Below are 13,156 nucleotides of genomic sequence, written 5' to 3' on the forward strand. Positions count from 1 at the left end.
AGTTTGTTACAGGCTAAAAGCAAACTGGTGGATTTCTAAACCTCTTGCTTTGACCTATGGTTGAGTTTGAAGGCACGAAGCAGCTTGGCTTGATCCCCACGTGCACCTGGATGAGACAAACATAAGCTTGAGCACTTCCATGAGATCAGGATGTGCCCTGTGCCAGGAACCTTGACTGTTAAACCAAATCAGCAGTTCCCCTAACTGAGAACGAGTGACATTTTACAAAGCCTAATGGTATTATTCCCACTTGCATGGGACCTAACACAATGCATATGTACTGTAGGTAAGTGAAACCTTATGTAACTAAAATAATGGATGTAAAAGGGTAAAAAAGAAAAAACCTACCAAACACATCAGCACAAACTTTCATAAAAAATGTAGCTTTTACAGAATTACTTTGCACTAAACATTTGCAAATGTTCATTCAGTTTGAAACTGTACTTGTATGTGTCTTTTTTTTTTCTTTTTTTTTTTTTTTTTTTGGAACAAAGTCTTCACTTTAGTGGAAAAAGAAATGTAGTTTGGAACTTGTTTTCTTTGTATACAAGTGTATTTGGCAGCAACATTGGTGTGACAGTAGGTGAGTCTGCAAGTTGATCTCCTTCCTCTTATAGTAGAATTGTGAACAAAGCCATCGACTGAAGGAGAGGCTGTAGCCTCCAGCCCTCCAGCCACAAGGGTCTGTCCCACCCATTTCCAAATGCATCTTGACACTTGCACAAACAAGGAATAAATGTCCACTGCTTTTGGTCTAACTGTTCCGCTTGTCTCATCTCTCAATGGCCTCGTGTGCTCAGCGCTGGATGTAGGTGTGAGCAGCGTGCTCTGGAGTCCTCTCACAGTGAGCTAGAGTCACTCAGGTGCTGTGTGCTTCGATGTGTGGGGATGGAGCAGAGCTTCAAGTGAAGAGAAATGGAGCATGTGGCCACGTTCCCTGGCTGGTTGACACTGTAGGGGTGGCAGCTCCAGGGGAGGGGAGGAATACTGCGTGCAGGAATGTCAGCTTGGGAACTGGATCATTGTAAACCCTCCGTGCTCTTGTGCTGTGCCCCAGTGTGTTGCTGGCTTTACTGGTTTAGAAGCAGCTTGTGGCCTGTTGAAGTGTGGCTCTTTATAAAAACCTGTTAACAACTAGAGCGTGAGCTAGTTTAATGCATCTTGGGTTTGTGTTAGCCATTACCCATCTCTGGCCTTGCATGTCACTAAACTGTGCTAACATGCAGGGTAATCCTGCTGCTAGAGCCTCCCTGACCAAGGAGGAGAATGTGCATCAGCCATAGTGGAGTTGTGTTCCAGTGGTTTTGCAGTGGAGTCACTAGGTCCTTGCTTGGAGAAGTACAGAGAGGGTGGGTTGGGGTGACTGCCAACTCTGCAGCATGCTTTTTGGTGATTCTGCTCTTCTGCCTCACAAGTGAGTCACCCAAGAGTGGTTTTTGTGGCAGGTTTGGCTGGGTTTTGGTGTTGGCAGTTCCTGGAAGAGATCAGAGCATACAAAGGAGGGAAAGAGGAGGGAACAGTGACAAGTGTGGAAGTTGAGGATGGTGGTTTCACAGTTACAGAATCACAGAGTGCTCTGGGTTGGAAGGGACTTTAAAGCATACCCGGTTCCAACCCCCTGCCACAGACCCAGACACCTTCCACTAGACCTGGTTGCTTCCGTTCTGGTGGGGCAAGAAGTCAGAGATGCTGGGTGATGGGAAGGTGATACAGCCATACATGAAACTGGGGTGCTGAGTGTTACACCTTCAGCTTGGATCATGTATGGACTCATCTGCCTGTGTTGGGATCACCTGTGTTGTCTCGCATGTGGAATGAAGTGTTTAGTTCCAGCTCCCTTGCTGATGGCATGACCAAGGTTGTGGAACAGTTGAAGCAGATCTGGTGCTGCTGTCCCTTGTGTGGGTTTACCTCTTGAGCTGGACTGTGAAACACATGAAGGAGCCTTTTTCCCCTAGGATCTGACTTAAAACCTCAAGCTTATCCTTTTCTGGGACTAGAAATGTGCTCTTTTGAAACCATTGTGTGTGTTCTGATGTAAAACAGCACAAGAAGCCAAGGGCTCTGGTTGTTACCTTGCTGGGACCTCTGAGCTTGTCAGGAACTCTTTCAGTCCCTGCCCATTTATGATTTGACTTCAAGTGAACTGCTTCACTTTGCCCAGCTTTCTGTGCGCTGGGTCTTTGAGGGATGTAGATTGTACATTCAGTTTTCCCTTGTTTCCTATCATGTGCTAAACAAATGTGTTTTAGTTACGAAAGGTAACAGTGCTGGGCTGCTTGGAATGCCCCAGCTCTGGCAATGCTGTCACACTTGTGTCTGGATGTTCCTTGGGTTCATCAGCTGCAGCAGAGGGAACTAGAGGAGGAGTAACTCCATGTTGGTGAGCTGTACCATGTGTAGATGGTCCGTGAGCTCTGCCTCTGTGGAGCCAAGACACCCAGTGCAGGGGTACTGCCTGTAGTTGGCGTCTTTCAGGGGCTGCTACGTGAGCTGTGCTTGTGTGTTAGAGTCATTAGAGTCATAGAATGCTTTGGGTTGGAAAGGGCCGATCTAGATAAACACCCTGCCACAGGCAGGGACCCCTTCCACTGGAGCAGCTTGCTCCAAGCCCCTGTGTCCAACCTGGCCTTGAACACTGCCAGGGATGGGGCAGTCACAGCTTCTCTGGGCACCCTGTGCCAGCGCCTCAGCACCCTCACAGGGAAGAGCTTCTGCCTAAGATTCAACCTAAACCTTTCCTGTGTGAGTTTGAACCCATTTCCCCATGTCCTATTGCTACACTGATGCTACTAGAAGCCTCTTATCGGGGCGTAGGAGTTATCAGTTGGCTTGACCCCTGCCATGCCTCAGGGCCCAACATCTGTGGACGTACAGACCAGGATGGACCTGATGCAGTACTGGAGACCTAATTACTGTGCTTGAATCATGTAGCTTGTGCTCCAGTACCATGTGCTGTTGCATTTCTGTCAGAGCTTTTTGGCAACACAGGAGTGATTATTTCTTTATGCTATGCCAATGCTTTCAAGCAAGATGCATACTGAAGAGTCTACAGACTCCTGTTCAGTCTGCACACACCGAATGAGGTAGAAAACCAGTGGGACTAAGCTGGATATGATTTTGCTCAGTAAAGCCCCTTGTGACCTCTCTGCCACTGAAGGCCGTGGCTCTCCTCGCTTTCAGGAGTTTCACTCACCAACAGAACTCCCTGGCTGTGTTCTATGATGATCTTGGTCATCATCTTGCTGCTCGCAGCAGCAGAGAGGCTTTAGAGTTGTTCCAAATCCTGATCTTGGGAAGATTGGAAGCCTAAAGGAAGGACACTGGGAAGCTTTGACCCAGTTAAGGGTGCATTTCCTTGTGCCCTGAGCAGCTCTTGCTGGGGAGAGTGTGGCAAAGGACCTGGGCACATGGGAGGTGCAGGGATAACGCTGCTCAGAGCAGTTAAAACTGAGCTCCTGTGCACCTTGCTCTGAAGAACCAGGGTAACAAAACGTCTTGGAGGGTGCTCAGCACTTCCTCTCTGTGTGGAGGAGCTCCGGGACTGTCTGCTTGGAATCCAGCTCCTCAAGAAGGGAAGCCCCATGATATATCTGAGTAGAAGGAAGGCTGTCTTCAAATACCCTGGGAGCAGTTGTGTTCATCCCTGCAGCACTAGGGAAGTGTCCCTCCATCTCCCACAGCTAGAGAAGACTTTTATTCCCCCTCCCTTTATTCTTTCCATCCCTTTGGCTCCTTTGTGTAGATTAGAGCAAGTCTGTGATCGGAGTTGGCATCTTCACTGTTTTGGGGTTGGGCAGAAGCTATTCCCTACAGGAATGCACAAGGACAATTTGAGGGTACCTAATGGGAGGTTAAAAGCAGGACAGAACCTGCCATCCAGCTTTCTGTGTCTATGGAGACCAACCCCTGCATGAGTAACAGCAATGGGAGGCTTTGGGATTCCTGCAGCCATGTCCTGCCCTCTCCTGTAAGTGTGTGTGATGAGATCTCTGCTAACACTGCCTGTACTGCTGTAACACGTTGCAGTTGGATTGCCATTAAATAATTCCCTTACACTTACTGTGGCTTGATTGCTTTTTTGCTTTACCTCTGCCTTTTATCCATTACTGTTTTGCTCACTGTGTGCTCTCCCTTCTTGTGGCTACTTCCTTTCCCCATGCTCCAGTTCTGCACTTGTGCTTTGCTCAGCCATCTCCAGTTGTCTTCATCTTGGTTCTTTAGCTTCCTCCAAAGCTCTTGCCAGGCCCAGTGCTGTCCTCTTCCTTGTTGGATGCTGTGGTTTGATGACAAGCTTGCTGCTGCTCTGATGTCATGGCAAGCTGCTACCAGCGCCTGTGTCCTTGAGTCCATGGGCTTGCTGTGGGCTCTGTAAAGCTGGGATCAGCTCTGGTGCAAGAGCATGAGGTGTGTGTGGCATCAGAGGAAGCCTGAGACTGTTCACAGCTTGTGACTTACCCTTGTGGCTTGCTCTGCCTCTGATTCAGCATTCATAGGGTTCATTTTATTGTGTTTCTGCCTCTCAGCATCCCCCCCTTTCTGTGTGAGAGTATTTCATTGTCACAGAGTCAGGTCTCGAAGCTCCTCGGGATGAGTGGCTCCTTGGGAGGTCTGTGTGCTGCTGGCTCAGTCCTGCAGAGCATCATACGTGTCCTTCACACCTCGCCTGGGAGCGGGCCCAGCGACTGCGTGTCCTGCTGGGCTCCTGGTGAGCAGAGGAACAGCTTGGTATCACCGGAAAGACATCCCTGTGCCTCATGGCCTTATGGTGACCTGCCTCCAGCTCGGCTGGAGGAAAGATGCTCACAAATTCCTGATCTATGTCTTCCTATTAATTCTGTGCATGGCTTTCCTGATTCCCCCCCTTTCTTCTTTTTTAACCCCTGTGGCTGACACCTTCCAGGACAAGAGCTCAGATTTTCAGGGTAATGAATTGAATGGAGCAGAGCAGCTGAAGGTGGGTGACAGCCTGCTCCACAGCGCACTTGAGCTGTTTGCTGTAACTAAGGTGCGAGTGGCAGCTTGGCTGCAGAGATAAAGGTTTCATGCATAGCCCAGATGTGGCACCTCAGTCCCTGGTGAGCCACCAGCACCATGTGCTCTTTGGTGCTGCTGAGTTAGTGATGGATTTATCACTTGTATAAAGCTCCATGGAAGCGTTGTCCTGTTGTAACCTGAAATACCAACATAAGGTATTTGCTGCTTCAGCTTGCAATTCCTTCCTGGAAAATGCTGATGAAAAAGCTGTAGGAATCTCTCCAAATCCACACAGGACATTTCATGGGACAGCAGCCTTTTGCAAGAGGGTTTTATTTTATTGTGGGGTTGCCTATTCAAATGCCACAGTCTGAGATGATGTACAACAGGTAAACAGACACTTGGTGTTTAAATGATGAAATATTAAGATCCCATCTCAGTCTCCCCTCTGGCAGGTTCAAGCCATTCCCCTTGTCCTGTCCCTACAGGCCCTTGTCCCAAGCCCCTCTCCAGGTTTCCTTCAGGCACTGGAGCTGCTCTAAGGTCTCCCCTTCAGGGGCCTTCTCTTCTCCAGGCTGCCCCAGCCCAGCTCTCTCAGCCTGGCTCCAGAGCAGAGCTGCTCCAGCCCTCGCAGCAGCTCCGTGGCCTCCCCTACAGCCGTGTTTGGGCCTTTTCTGTCACCCACCCCAGGCTGTTCATTGGGCTCACTGGTGCCTTTGCCAATCCTGCCTGCTTTCGCCTTGTATCTCCTCCCCCTGCTCTCAGCACCCACACACTTGGGAGTCCCTTTGTGCCCAGCTTCACTCACACCTGGAAAGCTCAAATCTGGCCCAACACCTCACACCCAAGTGATAAATGCCCCATACATTGGGAGGGCCAAGTTGCTTTCCCCACATCACCTGTTCACATCTCCCTGCTTCCCCAGTGGCACAGCTCCAGGGGCATTTTGGCCCCACGACCCCCTGGAACTCAAGGGGCTGGAAGCAGCCTCCCCACAGGACAGCCCCTGAGTGCCACATCCCTGCTCAGAGCAGCTGCTAGGACTGGGTACTCCAGCATCTCCCGTTCTCCTTAGGCTGCTCCAGTGCCTAAAGGGGCTGCAGGAAACCTGGAGAGGGGCTTGGGACAAGGGCCTGTAGGGACAGGCCAAGGGGAATGGCTTTAACCTGCCAGAGGGGAGACTGAGCTGAGCTCTTAGGCAGAAGCTCTTCCCTGTGAGGGTGCTGAGGCGCTGGCACAGGGTGCCCAGAGAAGCTGTGGCTGCCCCATCCCTGGCAGTGTTCAAGGCCAGGTTGGACACAGGGGCTTGGAGCAAGCTGCTCCAGTGGAAGGGGTCCCTGCCCGTGACAGGGGTTGGAACTGGCTGAGCTTTAAGGTCCCTTGCAGCACAAACCATCCCATGGCTCTGTGACACCAGGAATGCCCCCATCAGAGGGGTTCTCCCGGGCTGTCCCAGGGCGCAGCTCTCGGTGCCGCCAGGGGAGGGCAGCAGAGGCCGGTGAAGGCGCTGCCGGGTTACCCCGGGCGGGCAGCGGATGCAGCACCCTTCTGTGGGAAGCTGCCATGGGCAGCGGTGTTACCATCAGCTGCTGTTGTTAGTTGTTGTTGTTATTGTTATGTATAGCAATCCTCTCATCCTCTATGAGCAGACGCGCTCTGTGATGCTCCATTGCCTCAAATCCTCCTCTTCCAGGTGTGCTCTGGGGACGCAGAGAGCTTGTCCTGCTGCCCTGACTGCTCAGCACCTTCTGCAGAACCCACTGAGTGACGCAGGGGCGGCTGTGGGGTGCCCCCAGTGCAGGGGACATTGGACATCACCTCATTGCAGCCCTCTCTTGCAGAGCCAGTACCAGGATGTGGGATGCTGGACTTGCCCATCATTCTGCTTTTGGCAGGAGCACCCCCTGCCTGGCCACCCTGCTGCTGGTGCTGAGGAGGGTCATGGATGACCCATCTGCCTGAGGTCAGCAGCACCAGGCTGGGGTGCAGCAGGGGTCCTGTATCCTCCCATGACGCTCACATTGCGGAGCTGCTGGTTCCTGGCACATGCATCAGCTTGGCCCTGGTCCCCCCATGGCACCAGCTCCCCCCTCCCCAGCCTGGCTTGCTCCATGTCCTGCCATCTTGTGCCTGTGAACAATTCACCGCCTCTGTCCCCGTTGTTTCCTTGCAGGTATTTATAGCCTGTGATCACGTCTCCTTGGAGGCAGCTCGCTTCGTGGTGGTGTAAATTTAGCTCCCGCCGTCTCTCACATGTCATGCCCTCCAGCCCTCGCTGGAGCCCTTCCCTGCGGCTCCTCACTGCTGGGTGCTGGAGCCCCAACATCCCCCTGCACTGGTGCATCCCCATTGCTCTCCCCCATGGGCCTCCTGCCCACCCTGGATCATAGGAAGCTGCTCTGGGGTGTGGTTGGAGGATGCTGTGCCCATGCCATGCCCTGTGTCCTCCACTTGCTTGCCCATCCCTGGGTGCTGGGGCAGCTCAGCTCGCTTTGGCAGCTGCATGGGGCCACTGAGCCCTTCAGCTGCTGCAGCATGGGGGATGCTTTGAAATTCCTGGGCTGCCATCTGTGCTATGCAAATCCCCCCATCTGACGGCTGCGTGCGGACTCGCTTCCGGACCTGGCCACGGAGCTGTTATTGTCCCACTCCTCCTCCCCTCTAGCACCCAGGGGCAGGTTTGGAGCAGCAGAAACATCACCCTTGCCTGTGGGAAGAAGTCTGGCATCATATGACAAAAGGCCTTTGCTCTGCCCAGGCTGGGCCATGGAGTGGGAAGAGAAGGGGATGGCTGTGGCAGGTTGGAGGGGTGGTTGTGCCACTGGGTCACTGCTCACCTTGAGTCCATAGGGTGCTGGGTCCAGCTGCTGGTATCATGGTGTCCTGAGAGCATCAGTGCTCCCCAGGCAGGAGATACAAAGCTAGGCCTGGGGATGGAGCCGGGTCTGTGTCTGGCTTGGGCTACTTGCAGGGGGGATATGGGGATGGCGGGGGGGGACAGAGAGGTGCTCAGCAGCTGGAGCAGCCACCTCAGCCAGCAGGGCAGGGTCCCCAGGCTAACCAGTGTGCACTATGGTCCCCAGCACCAGGCACTGATCAGGAGGCAAGTGCATCCCCTGGAAGAGTGTGGATGGCCGGGCACAGGGTGAGCACTGGGTGTGTGTGTGGCACTGTTCCCATAGGACTCCCTGCTCCCCATCCCAGAGACCCTGTCCCCAGCCTGCCGCCTGCATCAACCCCACACAGACACACAAGCAGCAGACCCAAGCACTGCCCCCCCCTGCTCCATGCCCCACCGTGGAGCTGCCCAGCTGTGCTCCGGGGCTGTACCCGCGGTGGCAGCGAGGGGCCCCTTCCCCAGCGCCACCCGCTGCTCCTCGCTCTTCCCCGCGGCTCGGTGGGAAGGCGGCGGTGCCCCGGGGCTGGAGCCGCTGCAGCTCCCGGGGTGCGGGTTTGGCAGCGCCCGTGATTAACGAGCATCCTGCGCTGCTCCCCGCCGCGCCCGCATCCCGCATCCCGCGGGAACGGCCGCTCCCGCCGCCGCTGGCCCGGACCCGCCGCCACGGGGCCTCGTTAATATTTTAGGAGCTCCTTTGTCCGCAGGGGATGGGCCGGCTCCCGCCTTTCATCTCCGTGAGGCCTCGGCGCGGGCTCCAGCCTCTTATCTGCCGCCTCCCGACGGTTGGCTGCAGCCGGCAAGTGATGGGCTCGGGCCTGGTGGGGGTTTTCCACTGGGCAGGGCTGGAATTAAAGCTTGGCTGCTCCTGGCCGAAGGGCATCCACCAGCAGCTGCTGCTGGAGCATCCCTGCATCCTGCTGCCCCTCAGACCCTGCTCTGGGCTCTGACACGGGGCTGGTTGTGGCCCCTGTGGTCCCCCAGGAGGGCTTGGAGGTGGCTGCTGGGCCTGGGTATGTGTGTGGGTCCCTGTGCTGCAGGGAGAGGAAGTTTGGGGGGGGGCTCCCCAGGGCTGTGCCAATGGGTGCAGTGAAACCCTGTGCCCCAGGGATCATAGAACCACAGCCTGTCCATTGTCTGCACCCTGAGCCGCAGAGGGGCGATGAAGCGGAACTCGCCTTGCTCTGGAAGAAACCCAGCCCATGTGCCTGATCATCTCCTATGGTGAGCAATGGACAAGATGTGGCTGCCCATGTGTCTGTCCCACCAGAGCCAAACCTGTCTGTTCATTCCTTTGTCCAAGCAAGAACTTGGGTCACAGAAAGAGATGTAGCTGAAGGCCTTCAGGGTGCTTTGCTGGCCACATCCTGCCAGTGATGGTGGCTTCTTCCCATGGGGAGGTCCTTCCCCATCACACAGTGCTGCACCCTGAGATTCCAAGCTCCTCCATCCCATCTACATGGACACGATCCGGGGGGGGAGGTGGGCATCCCTCCAGCATTGGCACCACTGCTGGGCTCCCCGGGTCGGGCTGGGGGACCTTGGGGCTGGGAGGCGCCTGTGCTCAGGAGGGGTTTAATGTTCTCAGGGCTGGGTTCGGCTCCGACATGTGATCCTGGTGACAGGAAGGACGCGGCAAACACGTCGTCCCCCGGGGCTGGCTCGACCTTGTGGGAAGAGGTAAGAGCACACACGGCTTCTCAGCCCCGCTGGTGTTGCTTCCAACAGCAATTTAATATCTCCCTGATAACCCAGGCCAGGCTCCCGGCACTGGTGAAACAGAAGCTAAGGAAGAATCTGCTGACAAAAGCAGATGTCTTCAGCTGAGGTCCCTGCCTGTGCTGCCCATCACCAGCCTCAGGCCTGCCCTTATCCTCTGGCAGGGTGCAGGTTCCCCCCAGCCAGGGACCAAAATGTCTTTCCAAAAAGCTGAGCAGAACCATGTGGGTCCCAGCACTGGGGCTGTCAGCCCTGGGCTCCATGCACCAGCATCATCTAGGATGAGGTGGGAGCTGCCCCACGGTGAAGCAGCCATCACCCCCTCCAGCTCCCTACCCAACCCATTCCCCAGAGCAGATGCATGGTGCTTTTTTCCCAACCCTGGGATATCTGCAGGGGAAAGGCTGGGATGCTCCCATTGGCTTTGCACAGCACTGATCACAGCCACTGGCCTTGCTGGTGGAGCAGCACAGGCAGCAGGGATGGGACTCACAGTATCACAGTATCACAGTATGTTAGAGATTGGAAGGGACCTCAAAAGATCATCTAGTCCAATCCCCCTGCCGGAGCAGGAACACCTAGATAAGGTTACCTCTGGATGCAGCAGGACTGGAGATGGCTCATTTGCCCAGGCTGCTCACGTACATCTCTCCATGCCCAGGTCTCTGACTGTGGCTCCATGGGCCCATGTTGCTGAGCTCAGGTCTCCATACTCAGTTTCCCAGTCTCTTTCAGTTCCCTGTGCTAATCTCTATGATCTCTCCAAGCTCATTTCCTTGGCCTTGATGGACGCGGCTCTCCAGGCTTGGCTCTCGGGGCACAGTTCTCCATGCAGGGCTCACTGGAGGTGGCTCTCCAGACTTGAGTCCCCAGGTACCCCTTGCTGGATGTGTCTCCCTGCCTCGGCGGTGCCTCCATGGCCAGCCCAGTGCCAGCAGAGGGCCTCCCTTACCAAACAGAGCACGGCGCTGCCGCCTCGGAACCAGAAACCACCTTATCCATTTGGCAAAACTTCGTGCAAGGACCAGCAAAGGGGCTGGAGTTTATTCTCCTCCTGAAGACCAGGGCCAGTGTCGTCCCCCCCCACCTCTTGTTTTAATGCCAGCACTGGAGACGCATGAAAGCCGTGGGAGAGGCCATCATTAAAATGGCAATTGCGCAGCCAGGCAATAAACTGAGCATCATAAAAGGCACGGGGAGGGTCACGCTCATCTGCTGCTCTGCAAAGCAAAGGGGTGGTTGCTTCCAAAAAATACATAATTGGGAAGAAAAGGGTGAGAAGGGAAGGGGGGAAGCTGGGATGCAGCAGGGAGCTGGGGAGAGGTGACTGCAGGAGGAGGTAAGGTTCGGGCTGTGACTTTGCAGGTGATGGAGAAGCGTGGCCAAACCGCCCCAGTGGGTTTCTCCTCCCCACACTTTGCATTGCAGAGGGGCTGAGCATGGGAACGTGTCCCCTTCCACTGGTGTCCATCGGGGTGTGACAACCACCCTCGGGGTGACAGTGGGGCAGGGACCCTGCTCATCCCTTTGCTGCGGCGGCGCCGGTGGCCCCAGCGATAGGCATCACCCAAGCAAGGCCAGGCTCCGACAGCCGGCGTCTGCCGCGGAGCCACGTCCTATTGGAACCGTTTGCTAAATAATTCAGGAGATTCCTTGTGGGTTTTTTCCCTGAGAAAAGCTGTTTTCTTCCCTTCATTTCTTCTCCTCCTTAAGGTCGCAGCGTTTCCTGCGCGGGTTTCAAGCGGGGAGCACAGACCCGCTCCGGCAGCACCGCCGTGTGTTTACAGCTCAGCTCCCGGCGTTATTTAGGGGTTGTAAAACCACAGCAGCTCCCCGCTCCCCCTCTCCCACCGCAGCCAATCTTTTTTCCCCTCCATGCGGCTCTCGTTGCAGCGGCAAAGGTCAACCCGGCTCCTTTGAAAGCAGCACACACACATCCACCCCCCCTCCCTTATCAGGTTTAGGAATCCTGAGGGGAGGCTGGAGCTGAAATGCTGGCAAAGCTGGATGGATGGATGGATGGATGGATGGATGCATGCATGCATGTAGGTAGATGATGCAGGATTGGGGACAGCAGGGCTGGGAGGGCCAATGCTGTGAATAATGGGGTGAAGATAATACAGCTGATAAGAAGTGGCTATTGTGAGGAGATGCTGAGTGGGCTCAGGGGGTTATCCTGTAAATATTAAAATCTCTGCCAGGGGAGATGTGGGATATGTGGTGAGACCCATGGTGCAAAGATGGGGGTGTTGTGGCAGAGGGGTGAGCCCTACAGAGCAGGGTTGAGGTCATGGTGATGGGATGAGCCTCATGGAAGAGTGCTGGGGAGGGTCACATCAATGGGAGCCCCATGGAAGAGGGTTAGGAGTTACGTCAACAGGGTGAAGCCATGGAAGAGGGCTAGGAATCACCATGATGGGATGATCCCCACAGCAGAGGGATGGGGGTCACAGTGGAGGCAAGACCCATGGCAGGCAGCTGTAAAATGGTGTTCCCTTGGGGTGCCCTGCTCTGGGGACAGGGCAGCTGAGGTGTGGGCCCAGCCCTCTGCCCCCCATGCTGGGGGCATCTCGTTGAGGCTGGGCATGCGGAGGGCTCCCCATGAGGGCACAGCCATCAATGGGGTGACCTGAGAACAGCAGAGCTGCGGCTTAGGGGGAACCTGGGGAGAGGGGACGAGGCAGGATGCAGCAGAGGAAGGTTGAGAGCAGAGCCCGGCCTCGGGGCAGAGCCCGGCCGTGGGGCGGGAGGCGCAGGCACTGCCGCGGTGCCGGCGCTCCCATGGAGTCATTCCCTGCTGTCCCTGTCCAAGGCCAGGCCCCGCTCCCGCCCCTGCCAGCGGATGGCTTTTAATTAAACCCAGAGCCGCCGCTCCGCGCCGCGGCCCTTCGGGGATGCCCAGCGCTCACATCCTCCCCTCCGCGCTTCCTGCCGCACAGCGGGATGCGCGCACATGAAAGCCCCGTCCTGCCCAAACACCCCAGCGCAAACACCCCCGCCTGCCATAAAGTCACGCAGCCGAGACGTCCCCGGGCAAGGGTCCGGCGAGCGCCGGGGCCGGAGCCCCGCGGCACCCGGGAGCGGGGCCGTTGCCTTCAGCCCTGCTAAAAATACCAGGCGGGAGCGCGGCGGGCGCCTAACTGGAAGCAGCTTCCCCGGCTCCCGGCTGGAAGCGCCTCCGGAGCCTGCCCCGGCCTTTCTGGGAAACAGCAATTAAAAATAGCGGAGGTCTGAAGCGCTGCCCCTGCCCGCGGGGGGACGGGAGCTGGGGTCGGTGGGCAGGGGTTCCTGCTGCTCAGCTTGGGAACACCGGCACGGCTCGGGGCAATGGAGACAGGGCGTGGGTAGGAATCAGCCTCCTCAATGGCTGGAGAAGGGGGGCAGCGTGGCCAGAGCTGCTGGGGCCGTTCCAGCCTTTCCCCCAGCCGGTTGCCAGCACGTTAGAGCTGGAGCTGACACACGGCGCCGGCCGCATCCCGGCTGGAGCCCGCAGGGCCAAAGGCCACGCGGTCCTGGGGGGTGTCGGATGCAGCAACATCCTGCAGCCACCCCTCCAGCCCGCCG

Source organism: Neopsephotus bourkii, unplaced genomic scaffold (genome assembly GCF_033783945.1).
Source record: "Neopsephotus bourkii isolate Nb327-2 ecotype Australia unplaced genomic scaffold, CSIRO-AGI_Nbou_v1 NB_716, whole genome shotgun sequence".
Classification (NCBI taxonomy): Eukaryota; Metazoa; Chordata; class Aves; order Psittaciformes; family Psittacidae; genus Neopsephotus; species Neopsephotus bourkii.